Source organism: Mobula birostris, chromosome 5 (genome assembly GCF_030028105.1).
Source record: "Mobula birostris isolate sMobBir1 chromosome 5, sMobBir1.hap1, whole genome shotgun sequence".
Classification (NCBI taxonomy): Eukaryota; Metazoa; Chordata; class Chondrichthyes; order Myliobatiformes; family Myliobatidae; genus Mobula; species Mobula birostris.
Window position 1 is genome coordinate 52,250,838 of NC_092374.1, and position 14,547 is coordinate 52,265,384.

Sequence of the window (14,547 nt, forward strand, 5' to 3'; positions counted from 1 at the left end):
GGATTGTAGGCAGTTCTAGTTGCTGCTTTACAGAAAGGATGCTTTGGAGAGGATGCAGAAGAAGCACAGTAGGATGTTGCCTAGATTTGAAAGTATTACCTATAAGGAGAACTTAGACAAAACTTGATTATCTTCTCCCTCTGGAGTGTCAGAGGCTAAGGGCTGACCTGATAGAATTATATCAGATTACGAGTAGCATAAACAAGATTGGTATGAATCTTTCTACAGGATGGAAATCTCTTTTTTTTTAATTTTATTTTTATTTGGATAAGGAATTCACAAATATCATGTACTTTTTTCACACATATAACCTTTTCCATTTTTTTTATATGTATAAAACTACAATTATTTATACATTCTTAAGTACACATTGAGATGATATAAAAGGAAAATAAACATTTAAATAGATAATTATGTACAGCACCCCTAGTCTAAATGTTTGTTTTTTTTGTTTTCTTTTGGAAAATAGAGAATTAACACAAGTAAAGGGAAAGATTTGGGAAAGGGATAAAAAAATGAAAAAATTAAGTAAATAAGTACACAGGATGGAAATCTCAAATGCACAAGGGCATAGCTTTAAGGAGAAAGGGAGTAAGCTTGAAGGAGATTTACCAGGTATTTTGTTTTCAAACTGAGAGTGGTAGGTGCGTGTATGAGCTGCCAGGGGTCAGTGTGGAAACAGATACAACATCAGCATTTAACATCAACATCAACTGACACATGAACAGTTAGGGAATAGAGGGATACAGACCATGTGCAGATAAAGGAGATTAGTGTAAATTGGCATTATTTTTAGTGCAGATATTGTGGGCTGAAAGGTCAGTTCCAATGCTTTGCTGTTCAATGTTTAATGTTCAATGTTTGAAGTATTTTCAGTGGAGATGGATAAGTATTTGATGGGTTGCAGTATAGAGGCAGATAGAGAAATGGCACAAAGTGTGGCTGATCTCTATTGAAGACTGTAGAGATCAGTCATGATCATATTAAATGTTGGGGCAGCTGAAATGCCTACTCTTGCTCCCATTTTCTTGTGTTCCTGACTCTTACTTAACAGCAAATTTGACTTGAGGATCTAAATAGCCTCCCTGTTACTACATTCTGAACACCGCATTGGATAATCATTTTAATAATTTTTATTCCACAAAAGGAAAATACTGTAGTGTTGTTTTAATACTTATTGCCTGGAAACCAATAGATCTTGATCATTATTACAGGCAAGCTCAGCATACTCTCATCGTGAAAATCATCCCCATAATAATTAGTGCTATAATGAAAGGATTACCAGAAGCCAGTGCGCAATGCAGTTTTCTCCAATGCTATGTAACTGTTCTCCTTCCGCAACCCAGATTCTGTGGGCTGAAAATTGTGCACTTGTTTCACAGTTACTGCTCTGCACATCATACTGTGCAGATCACACTTCCTTCCCATTCTGTTGGAGTGACAGGAGCAATTGTGAAACTGTCACTTCTAGTGTTGTCCTAGTAAAGGCTTGGAATACAACTAAAAATGTACAGAGACAACCTGCCTAATCAAACTATTTTAATTGTTTAATTTCTGCTATGATACTTTCCTGTGGTCAATAAATGGAGGTCAAAAATGATATTGGTGATTCAAGCTTCAATAACTTCAATTAAAATATACAGCTCCCTTAATATACAATACCTCCAAATCTTCTAAATATTGAGCTAAATTAATTTTTCAGCATGCCATCAATGATTTACAGCATGATTTATGACATATTGCAAAGTGCAAAAGATAAATTATTTTCTTTTTATACCCCACTGATGCTATAAAAATTGTTGAGAGAGAAATAAAGAGTAAAACTTATTGTGCGTGTTTAAAGAATGATTGTTTTTTATGTGATTGGGAGAGTTCATATCACAAGCACTGTGAGCCCCATAGTGATATCGAAGGTTGTTGGAATGAATACATTGAGGGATGATTTACCTTATAGACTATATATAGATACTTCTGGTGAGTCTACAAGGACTTGCAAGTGGCAGCTCAGATTTGATGTCTTAAATCTACTCATATCAATGAGTTACAGAGTTCTAGCTAAGTGCAGCAAAGCTCCTGTCAAAAAGGAATCACAGGAAGTGAACTATTTTTCCTCTCTGGAAAAACTCTGCAGATATTGTGATAGCCTGGGATTGGGTGCTAAATCTAACCCAGAATCCGTGTTAATGATTCCGTTACAAAGAAACAAGTCACTGGGCATTAATGTTGCAAAGGAAGACACAATGTCCTTCTTCAGACTTATTTCTTTAATGATTAATGAAGTAAAGGGAGGTAAAACAAATTCTGTGGAAGCATTTTCCATTATAAAAATGCAACATTTAGTTTTGAACATTAGATGATGGATCACAAATGGATTTCAATCAAATTGGTGAGCAATAATTATTCACATATTTAGCTTTTCTCTGAATATTTAATTCACTAAATACTAGCTAAATATTTGGGCAAAGATTTATCTTGTGTAGTAGAGAAATTGTCAAAAAGGCCATGAAGGATGTCAGTGCAATTTATCGATGCATCTAGATCAGAAGAAATATTTCTGTCCCATCATTCAAAATGTTCATTCAATCACAGATCCTTCGCAGATGGAAAGCTAATGTGCTAAATAGAATATACTGGTATAAGGTAGACACAATGGCTTTACAGTTTAAATAATCAAATATTACAGTAACAATATCAAGATTACAGAGAGAATCTGCTGGAAATACTCAGCAGGTCAGGCATATCTGTGGAAGAAGATCAGTCTCACTTCCCACAGATGCAGACTGAGCTGCAGAGTATTAGCAGCAATTTCCGTTTTCATTTTAGATTTCCAGCATCTGCTGCTTTCTTTATTCTTACCAAAATCATATCTATAATTATTTAATAAATATATATTAAATTAGCAGGGAAAGGTGTCTCAGGTGAAAATAAAGTACACAGAATCAGAATCAGGTTTATTATCACTGATATGTGTTGTGAAATTTGTTGTTTTGCGGCAGCAGCTCAGTGAAATATTTAGAACAGACCATAAGTTTTGATAAAAATATTTTTAAAAAATAGGTAGTACAAAAAGAGATCAAAATATTGAGGTAGTAGTGTTCATGGGTTCGGGGACATTTCAGAAATCTGACGGTGGAAGGAAAGTAGTTGCTGTTCAAACATTGAGTGTGCATCTTCAGCCTCCTGTACCTCCTCCCTGATGGTACTAATGAGAAGACATCCCCTAGATGGTGAGAGTACTTAATGATGGATGCCACCTTCTTGAGGCATGACAATTGTGAAGACGTCCTCCATGGTGGAGATGCCATTACCCGTGATGAGCTGGTTGAGTTTACAAGCCTCTGCAGTTTTTTTGATTCTGTGCAGTAGCATCTTCATACCAGATACTGATGCAACCAATCTGAATGCTCTCCATGGTACACCTGTAGAAATTTGCTGGAGTCTTTGATATCATTCTAACTCTCCTCAAACCCCTAATGAAATATAGCAGCTGGCATGCCTTCTTCATAATTGTATCAATATGATAGACCCAGGATAGATCTTCTGAGATGTTAACACCCAGGAATGAAGCTGGTCAACCTTTCCACTGCAGAGCCTTCAATGACGACGGGTATGTGTTCCTATGAATTCCCATTTCTGATGTCCACAATAAATTCCTTGGCCTTACTGATACAGAATGCAAGGTTGTTGTTGTGACACCATTCAACAAGCCAATCTACCTCATTCCTATATGCCTCCTCATTACCATTTGAGGTTCTGCCAAAAACAGAGGTGTCACTGGCTAATTTACTGATGGTGTTTGAGCTGTGCCTAGCCACATAGTCATGAGTGTAGAGAGAATAGAGTAGTGGGTCCTTCTTGAAGCAGTTGGGAATATCTGACTGCAGCAGTGGGAGACTGAAAATATCATTGAACACTCCGGACAGTTGGTTGGCATAGGTTTTCAGTGCCTGCCAGGGACACCATCAGGGACTGATTCTTGCAATAGATATCCTCTGGATAAATGTTCTTACATCAGCCTCTGAGACAGATATCATAGGGTCGACAGATTCTGCAGGAGTTTGCACAGGTAAAGTTTTCTTCTCCTTTTCAAAACTTAAATAAAAGCTGTTCAGTTCATTGGGGAGTGAAGCATCATAGCCATTTGGATGTTAGATTTTGCCTTGTGGGAAGAAATGGCCTGTAAACACTGCCACAGCTGATATGTATCCAATTCCATCTCTAACTTCACTCGAAAATGCTTTCCATAATTAAGAGAGCAATTACGATCTGGACTTCTTGTAGAGTTTTGGGTCACCAGTCTTGAACACCACAGAATTAACTCTCATTGGACTGCAAATCCCCTGGTTTTTCTATGGCTTCTAGTTTGGGTATGTCCAGTATATTCTCAAAAACACACAGACACACATCCACACAGGTCTTAATGAAGTTTGTGGCATATTTATTCAGATCTGAAGGTAAATCACTGAATATGCTCCAGTCTACTGGTTCAAAGCTTCCCCACCCAAGGAGAAGATGCTTGGGAAGTTGCAAGATCTGAAGGTAGATAATTTACCTCGAATAGATGGACTACACACAATGGTTTTGAAAGAGGTAGCTGAAGAGAATGTGGAGGGACTAGTAATGATCCTTCAAGAATCACTAGATTCTGGTATGGTTCTAGAGGACTGGAAACCTGTAAATGTCACTCCGCTCTTTAAGAAGGGAGGGAGGCAGAAGAAAGGAAACTAAAGGCCGGTTAGTCTGACCTCAGTTGTTGGGAAGATGCTGGAGTTCATTATTAAGGATGAAGTTTCGAGGTACTTGGAGGCACATGATAAAGTAGGCCAAAGTGAGCATAGTTTCCTTAAAGAAAAATCTTGCCTGACAAATCTGCTGGAAATCCTTGAGGAAATAAATGGCAGGCTAAACAAAGGAGAATTGGTAGATGTTTTGTACTTGGATTTTCCAAAGATCTTTGTTAAGTTGACACACATGAGGCTGCTTAGCAAGATAACAGCCCATAATTTTGTAGAAAAGATACTAGCATGGATAGAGGTTTGGCTGATTCTGACACAGGAGGGAGGCAAAGTGTCAGAATAAAGGGAACCTTTTCCGGTTCTTCTTTGGTTGGTTTGGGACTAGTGCTTTTTATGTTGTCTGCCAATGACTTAGGTGATTGATTTGATGGGTTTGTGGCCAAGTTTGTTGATGATACAAAGATAGGTGGGAGGGCAGTGTAGAGGCAGCACAGAGACTACAGAAGGACTTAAACAGAATAAGAGAATGGGAAATGTGGCACAGAGTACAGCATCAGGAAATGTATGGCCATGCACCTTGGTAGAAGGAATAAAAGCACAGACTATTTTCTAAATGGGGAGAAAATTCAAAAATCCAAGGTGCAAAGGGACTTTGGAGTCCTCATTCAGGATTCCTAAAGGTTAACTTACAGGTTAAGTCAGTGGTGAGGAAGGCAAGTGCAATGTTACCATTCATTTCAAAAGGACTGCAATATAAAAACAAGCATGTAATGCTGAGACTTTATATGGCACTGGTTGTCCTATGTATGTACATAATAAAGAACTCCAGTACCCAGTGTGCAAAGCGAGTTGTTTATATCAGAACGAGAAGTGGCATTGGTGAGCTGGTTGCACATGCTCAGGCTGAGCTGAAGCTATTCAGTAAATAAATGAGTTGTTTTTACCCACGCTAAGAGTGTCTTTATTAAGAGCAGACATAACATTGTGTCAGAAGTTGTCGTGGGGACGAACACAGAGAATAGATGCAGCACAAGAAATTAAAAAAGAGACACTAGGTGCTGATGGAGAGAAGCTGTAGGCCACAGAGCATGTTGTGCCATTCTTCACCGAATTCACCAAGAGAGATTCAGGTGAGAGCCCAAAAATTTGGTCATGGATAATTTAAGTCCTTACTGGCAATCTAGCTGATAAATGGAAACACTTCGAACAGCAAGTCAAGATAAATTTAGCAGTGAGCAGAGCCGGAGGGGCATAGGAAAAATTGAAATCATCTACCTCTTTACACATAATTGGCAACAATGTTTTGGACATCTATAACAACTTTCAAATTGATTAGACAGCTTTGATATTGGACACTCTGATGATGAAATTTTGGGAGTATTTTTTCCCAAGTAAATACATCACACTTAAAAGATAGAAATTCTTTTCCTATGACCAGAAACAATGTGTTAGCTTTGACGAATACTTAACAGCTTCATACACTGAGTAAGTTACATAGCACATAGAACATAGAATAGTACAGCACAGTACAATCCCTTCGGCCAACAATGTTGTGCTGACCCTTAAATACTGTCTCCCATATAAACCCCCACCTTAAATTCCTCCATATTCCTGTCTAGTAGTCTCTTAAATTTCACTAGTGTATCTGCCTCCACCACTGACTCAGGCAGTGCATTCCACACATGAAACACTCTTTGAGTAAAAAACCTTCCTCTAATATCCCCCTTGAACTTCCTACCCCTTACCTTAAAGTTCTGTGAGTTTGGAGATTTGAGAGACTCACTATGTAGAGACAAAATAGTTTGTAGAATCCCAAATAACCTTCCCAGAGAAAGATTCCTCCATGAAAAAGATTTAATACTGTAAAAGACTGTGGATATGTGTAGGGCAGCAGAGATCACATAATACAAGCAAAGGAGCTTCACAGGATGGGAACAACAGTGCACGCTGTGAAAACAGAGAGGTAGAACTCAATGCATTTTCAAAAGCAACAATGAAGCAGAGAGGTAGGCTCAAACTACGTATGCAGTGTATGTAGAGGTAGACACATTCCAAAGACATGTCCTGCTTATAGAAAGTCCTGCAATAATTGTGGGAAGATGAATCATTCTGTGAAGTGCTGCAAAGCTGGGGCTACCAAATGAAAGCTGCTCATCATTGTTGAGGAAATGAGGGAAGTATTTATAGATTCTCTGCAGACTACTGGTTCTGGTAAAACAATAGATTGTTCCACTGACTGTGATTGAGACAGTAATTCCATTCAAGCTTGACAATGGAGCCCAGGTGACTTTGTTGACTATGAATGATTAAAAGACTCTCAAAATTAAGAGCAAAATTTACCCAATGAAATAAAAAACAACAGGCTATACTGGTGAGAACTTTGCAGTAAAGGGAGACTGTATAGCGACCTTCAAGCACAAAGGGCAGCACCTAAAAGCACAGCTACTGATTGTAGGAAAGAGAGTACAGCCAATATGAGGTCTACATGCATGTGAAAAGCTCAACCTGGTGGAAAGAGTTTTCATTGTGGCTTCACAGACCAAAGATGACCACACTTCACTCATGGGAGAGTACGCTGATGTCTTTGAGGAGCTTAGATGTTTACCTGATGTAACTTGAGAAACTCGCACTAGCATCCATGAGAGCTCCAGCGAGGTTATGCAAGAGAAGCACAAGACTCCACCTTCCATGAACATCCATACCAGCTGCACCAGTATGACAGTCAGGATGCCAGTGGTGAACAAAGTGATCATGATGAAGAAGTTATCAGTCTTGTTTCCACATCATGCAGATGTGGATCAAAATCTGTCTCTCATTGACTTCCAGTTAAAGACTGGAAATCAAAAAATCTGCACGATCCTCTCTAAAGTTAAAGCAGAAAAATAAAAAAAGTAAAGTAGGGAGACCACACAGAGCCAAAGGTCAGAACAACAAGAACAGTTCAACACATACCAACAGGATGAGTTGCTATCTATGATATCCAGCTAACAGAAGGAACTCTGTGAATGGAGACAGAATCAGTTGGAGCTTGTGCAAAGACTCACTGATCACATGGATGTAGTCCAGGGCTTCACTATGAGACACATGGAGTGAATTACGGCCCCACAGCAAGAAATACGACAGATAGGAACAGAAAGGATTTTAGAAGAAAGATAAGAAAAAATGAACATGTAAATCAGAGTTCACAAAATGAGACTAATACTAACACAACAAGTGAAATCAAATCATCTGTGGAGACAAAAGGATCATCAAACCACCTCGGAGACTGATTGAGAGTTGAGAAGTGAATAAGTGTCTGTTTTTGCTCATTGCAATTGAAGTTATTTTAAATGTCTTTGTTGGAAAGCATTATTGTGTCTTGCAAGTTTATCAGGACGTAGTATTGTGTTTGTTTTTTCTTTATAGGAGGAAGATGTGTTATTATGTGTGTACATAATAAAGAACTTCCTTTCACAGTGTGCAATACAGGCTGTTTATCCCGAAACCAGAGGCGGCATTGGTGATCTGGTTGCACACACTTAGGTTGAGCTGAAGCTATTCTGCAAGTAAATGAGTGCTAGTGTTTTTACCATGGTAAGTTTTTCTTTATTAAGAACAAAAATAACACTGGTAAGGCCTCACTTGGAGTACTGTGTGCAGTTTTGTGCCCCTTATCTAAGAAGGAATAAGCTAGCACTAGAGAGAATTCAAAGAAGATACATGAAAATGATTCCAGGATTGAAAGTCTCATCATAAGAGGAGTGTTTGATGGCGCTGGGCCTGTACTCGTTGGAATTTAGAAGAATGACGGAAGATCTCATTGAAACCTATCGAATGTTGAAAAACCTTGATAGATCAGATGTGGAGATGATGTTTTCTATAGTGGAGTAGACTAGGACCAGAGGGCACAACCTCAGAATACAATGACCCCATTTAAAATGGAAATGAGGAAGAATTTCTTTAGCCAGAGTGTGATGACTCTGTGCAATAAATTGCACAGTCAGCTGGGGAGCTCAGTCATTGAGAGTATTTAAGGCAGTGGTTAGTATGTCAAGGCATGAAAGGTTATGGGGAAAAGACAGGAGAATAGAGTTATGAGGGATATGGATCAGCCATGATCAAATAGTAGAGCGGACACAATGGGCCAAATAGTCTAATTTTGCTCCAATGTCATATAGTAGTGCACAGTGTGATTTGAGGTCCCTTCATTTCCTCAGTGAAGTGCACAAGATCGTACTTGATAAGGTATTAAAGGAACCTTCTTCTAGATAAATATTTGGGTTTTTGTGCAAATTAACAATAAAATAACAAATCTCATAAAGACACACTTTGTAACCTAGATTAAAAAGAAAGATGTTTTCTAAACAAAGAAAACTAAAACATAGATCACAGACAACACACACAAAAAATGCTGGTGACGCCAGGCAGCATCTATACGAAGAGGTACAGTCAACAGTATCCACGGCCTCCTCTACTGTCAAGATGAAGCCGCACACAGGTTGGAGGAACAACACCTTATATTCCGTCTGGGTACCCTCCAACCTGATGGCATGAATATTGACTTCTCTAACTTCCGTTAATGCCCCTCCTCCCCTTCACACCCCATCCCTTATTTATTTATTTTATATATTTTTTTAAATATATTTTTTATTTTTTTATTTCCCCCCCCTTTTTTTCCTCTCTCTCTCTTTTTTCTCCCTCTGTCCCTCTCACTATAACTCTTTGCCTGCTCTCCACCCTTCGGGCTCCCCTCCCCCCTTTTCTTTCTCCCCTGGCTTCCCGTCCCATGATCCTCTCCTTTCTCCAGCCTGATATCCCTTTTGCCAATCAACTTTCCAGCTCTTAGCTCCATCCCTCCCCCTCCTGTCTTCTCCTATCATTCGGATCTCCCCCCTCCCCCTCCCACTTTCAAATCTCTTACTATCTCTTCTTTCAGTTAGTCCTGATGAAGGGTCCTGGCCCGAAACGCCAACTGTCCATCTTCCTATAGATGCTGCCTGGTTTGCTGCATTCACCAGCATTTTTTGTGTGTGTTGCTTGAATTTCCAGCATCTGCTGATTCCCTCATGTCTACATAGATCACACAACCTAGAACATGCAACACAAGAACAGACCCTTTGGACTATGATCTCATGCTGAAGTAATTTAGCTAATGTCTAATCTTCTCTTTGCAGATTGTTAATATCACTATATTCTCTGAATTTTCATGTGCCTCTCTAGGAATCTCTAAGCACCTCTATCATATCTGCCTCTACTATTACCCCTGTCCAGATACTGTCCACTTCCTGAGAAAAAAAAAAGTCTGCTCTGTACATTTCCTTTAAACTTTCTCCCCCTTACCTTAGCTGCATGTCTCCAGTAGTATGCATTTCAAATCTGGAAAAAAAAGAAACCAGGTGTCTTTTGTATCTATACCTCTCAAAATGTTAAAAACCGATTAGGTTTTAAAAACTTCTATATCAAGAAGTTCTGACGAAATTCAAAACTTTGAGTAGATAGATATTTAAAATGTTACATTCTGTTGTAGAATGTAACTAGGATGATAAATGATGAAATAATAAAAGGAAATACTGAGTGTATTGGGCAGCAGGTATGGAGACAGAAAGAGTTGTTTTGTCATTCCTTTGCATTCCTTTCCTTCTGTAGCTGGATTCTTGACTTTCTGACCTAAGACCATAATTAACAAAGATATACATTAGCACCTCCACCATGATTATCTTCAACATGGTGCCCTGGCATCCTCATCCTGCAGCTATAGTATGTATACACACACGACTCTGTGGCTAAATTTTGCTTTAACTCCAGGTATGAAGATGACACCATCCTAGTAGGCCATATTGCAAACAACACTGATGGGATGGAGTACAGGAATGTGAAAGTCTGCAGGCACATTGTCAAAATGACAGCCTTTCCCTCAATGTCAGTAAAACAATGGAGCTGGTCATTGACTTCAGGAAACAGTCTCTTTGACCCATTTTGTCCATGCCAACTAAGTTGCTCCTCTAAGCTAGTTGCATTTGCCCTCTCTTGGCCTGTATATTTCTTAATCTTTCCTATCCATGAACATATCCTAATATCTTTCAAATGTGTTATTACAGCAGCCTCAATCACTTCCTCTGGTAGCTCATTCCACAGCCAATTGTTCTCGTTCTCTGTCCCCTGCCACTTTTTTGTTGAAGTGATAACTGTGGTCATATTCCTTGAAAATTGATTGCCTTTGCAGTTATATCCCTCCACCTATCCCCTCCCTTATTATGTTCACATACTGTGCAGGCAGCTGTGAATAATTATGGAAATGAACTGACCCAGAAAATCCGAGTAGTCAGTTCATTAGATTTCTGGTTGCATTTGCACCAGAATTTACCCAATTTGAACTGAACTTTGCTATTCCCAGAAAATCATCTGTCTCTATATTCTGACTTCTCAAAATATTTCTTGTGATAATATGCAAAATGATTTCTTTTTATACTCACATTCAAACATGGTGCAGCTATTCAACAAAAAATATAAAAGCAGTGTGCTATGAATGAAACATTTATCATTGGAGATAATGGATTGTGTTCATTTATGAATGTGCCAATGATTACCAAAGATAAGGCATTTGAAGAATAAATGCGATAAACATCCTGCCCACATTGGCAGATCCTGAACTTAATGCTGTATGGCGCTTCAGCTTTAATTTATTTCAAATTCCTGACACCCAGCTACTTTCATCCAGTTGTCTCAAAGAGCAACAACAATTAAGAAATCTTTAGAGGTTGAAGCAATAAATCCATTGAAGGCATACCCGAGTCACACTGAGAGACAGTTTTTCATTATTTTGTCCCTTGGTGATAAATGGAGGCCAAATGCAGGTAGGAAGTAATTTTATTATTGAGGTCAGTGCTCTCTCAGCTCATGGCTCACCTTAATCATTGCAGACTTCGAGTGCATCTGGTTTATAGTTCCAGCCATTTAATATCAATTACAGTCTGGTTTGTAACTTCCACTTGCTCACATTATTGGTAACTCGCCACAATCTGACTATATGCTGCTGGAGACTACCTGGAATTAATGCACCTTTTACAAGAGTCTTTCAAAAAAGGGCATGGTCATCAGATGATACAGCCAATAATAAAGCGTAGGCTTTCTGGTGTTGGAAGGATTTTCTGCTGCCCCCAATGGGTTTTACTACAGAGCAATGCATTTAATCCCATTCAGCTGCTACATTCTTATTACCCTCAAGTGTTTATCAAATTTTCTACTATACCTGCCTTTTCTTTGGCTACACCAGCATTGCTCCTCAACTATTCCTATGCCACATTGGTGCTGCTTCCCGCACCCATGCTGAGCTTGTCGATTTCATCAACTTAGCCTCCAACTTTCATCTGGCCCTCAAATTTACTTGGTCCATTTTTGACACCTCTCTCCCCTTTCTCGATCTCCCTGTCTCCATCCATGGAGACAGTCTATCTACTAATATCTCTTATAAACCCACTGACTCTCACAGCTATCTGGACTATAACTTTTCCCAACTTGTCACCAGTAAAAATTACATCCCCTCCTCTCAGTTCCTCCAACTCCACCACATTTGCTCTTAGATGAGGCTCTTCATTCCAGAACAACTGAAATATTATCCTTCTTCAACAATGCTGCCCTCACCCATATCTCTTCCATTCTGAGTTCATCTGCCCTCACTCCTGCCACCACACCAGGGATAGGGATCCTCTTGTCCTTATATACCATTTGCCTCTGTGTCCAGCACATAATTCTCTGAAACTTCTGCCATTTCCAATAGGACCCCATCACCAAACACCAAGCAGATCTTACACCACCCCACCCCGCAATTTCTGCTTTCCATAGGGATTGCTCCCTACACAACTCCCTTGTCCACTCGTCCATCCCCACTGATCTTCTTCCAGGTACTTATCCTTGTAAGTTGAACAAGTGCCATACCTGCCCCTACACCTCCTCCCTCACAATAATTTAGGACCACAAACAGTCCTCCCAGGTGAAGCGACATTTCACCTGCAAGTCTTTTGGAGTCATCAACTCTAATACTCTATGTAGTGCTCCCGGTATGGCCTCCTGTACATCGGTGAGACCCGAGATAGGTTGGGAGACTGCTTTGTCAAGCACCTTCTCTCCGTCCACCACAAAAAGAGGGATCTCCCTGTGGCCATCCATTTCAACTCCACTTCCCATTCCCATCCTGACATGTCAATCCATGACTTCCTCTACTGCCATGATAAGGCCACACTAAGGCTGCAAGAGCAGCACTTCCTCTCCCGTCTTGGTAGCCTCCAACCTGATGGCATGAACATCGATTTCACAAACCTGGTAACTTCCGCGTTGCCCCCCACCCCAACTCTCCTTCACCATTCCCCATTCTTGTCTCCTCTCTCACCTTATCTCCTTACCTACCCATCACATCCCTCTGATGCTCCTCTCCCTTTTCTTTCCTCCATGGCCATCTGTCCTCTCCTATCAGAGTCCCACTTCTCCAGTCCTTTATCACCTTCACCAATCAACCTCAGCTTTTTACTTCACCCCCTACCCCTTTCTTTGTTTCACCTGTTACCTGCCTCCTTGTACTTCTTCCTCCCTTCCCCCCACACATTCCTATTCTGACTTCTCCCCTTCCTTTCCATTCCTGATGTTGGGTCTCGACCCAAAAAGTCGACTGTTTACTCTTTTCCAAAGATTTTGCCAGGTCCGCTGAGTTCCGTCAGAAACTTATGTGTGTTGCTCATGGTTCCTGTACGGCTGCAGAGTCAGTGGACTTTCTGAGGGGTCTTCAAATATGAAGTAAGGATGCGTCAAATCGGAAGTCGTATGTACTTGTGCTTTTGAAAGGAGAAAATTAAATGAATAATAGTACCAAAGCACCACTTGAACAATGCTGACCACCTACAGGAGGGCAGAGATCACTTTTGTCCTGGAGACCATGAGCTTTGTGCCAGGTCTGACGTCTGGGTCTTCAAATATCCTTTCATCGTTTGGCCAAAAGGTACGCTGGTGCATTGAAGATAATAGTGAATTTTGTAATCAATTCTGCCTTTGTCAAGAAGTATCTCCTATGATAAATCGGTAAATTGGTTTATTATTATCACATGTACTGAGGAGTAGTGAAAAACGGTCCTGCTTATCATTCATACATTTCTGTTCATTACAATAGTATGCTGAGGTACAAAGTGCAGGACAAAGAGTAACAGTTATAGACAAAATGCAGGTAGTCTATAAGGTGCAAGGTCATAATGAGGTAGATTGTGAGGTCGAGAGTCCATCTTTTCATATGAGAGAACTGTTTGGTTATTTTATTAAAGTGGGATAGAAGCTGTCTTTGAGCATTCAAGCTTTTGTATCTTTTGCCAGATGATTGGGGAGAAGAGAGATTGTCCAGTGTTTGACTATGCTGACTGCTTCATTGAGGCAGCGAGAAGTGTAGACAGAGCTCAAGGAGGGGGAGGCTGGTTGCGTTGTCGGCACTGAGTTGGGTTCACAACTCTCTGCAGTTTCTTGTTGTAACCGACAAAGAAGTTGCCATACTAAGCCATGATGCATCCTGACCAGATGCTTTCAATGGTGCATCTATAAAAGTTAGTGAGGGTCAAACGGACATAATTTCTTTAGCCTCTTGAGGAAGTGGAGGTGCTGCTGAGCTTTTCTGGCCATTGTAACTATGTGGTTGGTGATGTTCACTTCTAGCAGCCTGAGGCTTTCAATCCTCTCAATCTCAGCACCATTGATGTAAATGGGAGCATATTCATGGCAACGCTTCTTCAGGAAGTCAGTCATCAGCTCTCTTGTTTTGCTGATAGTTGATATTGATATTATGACACCATGACACTAG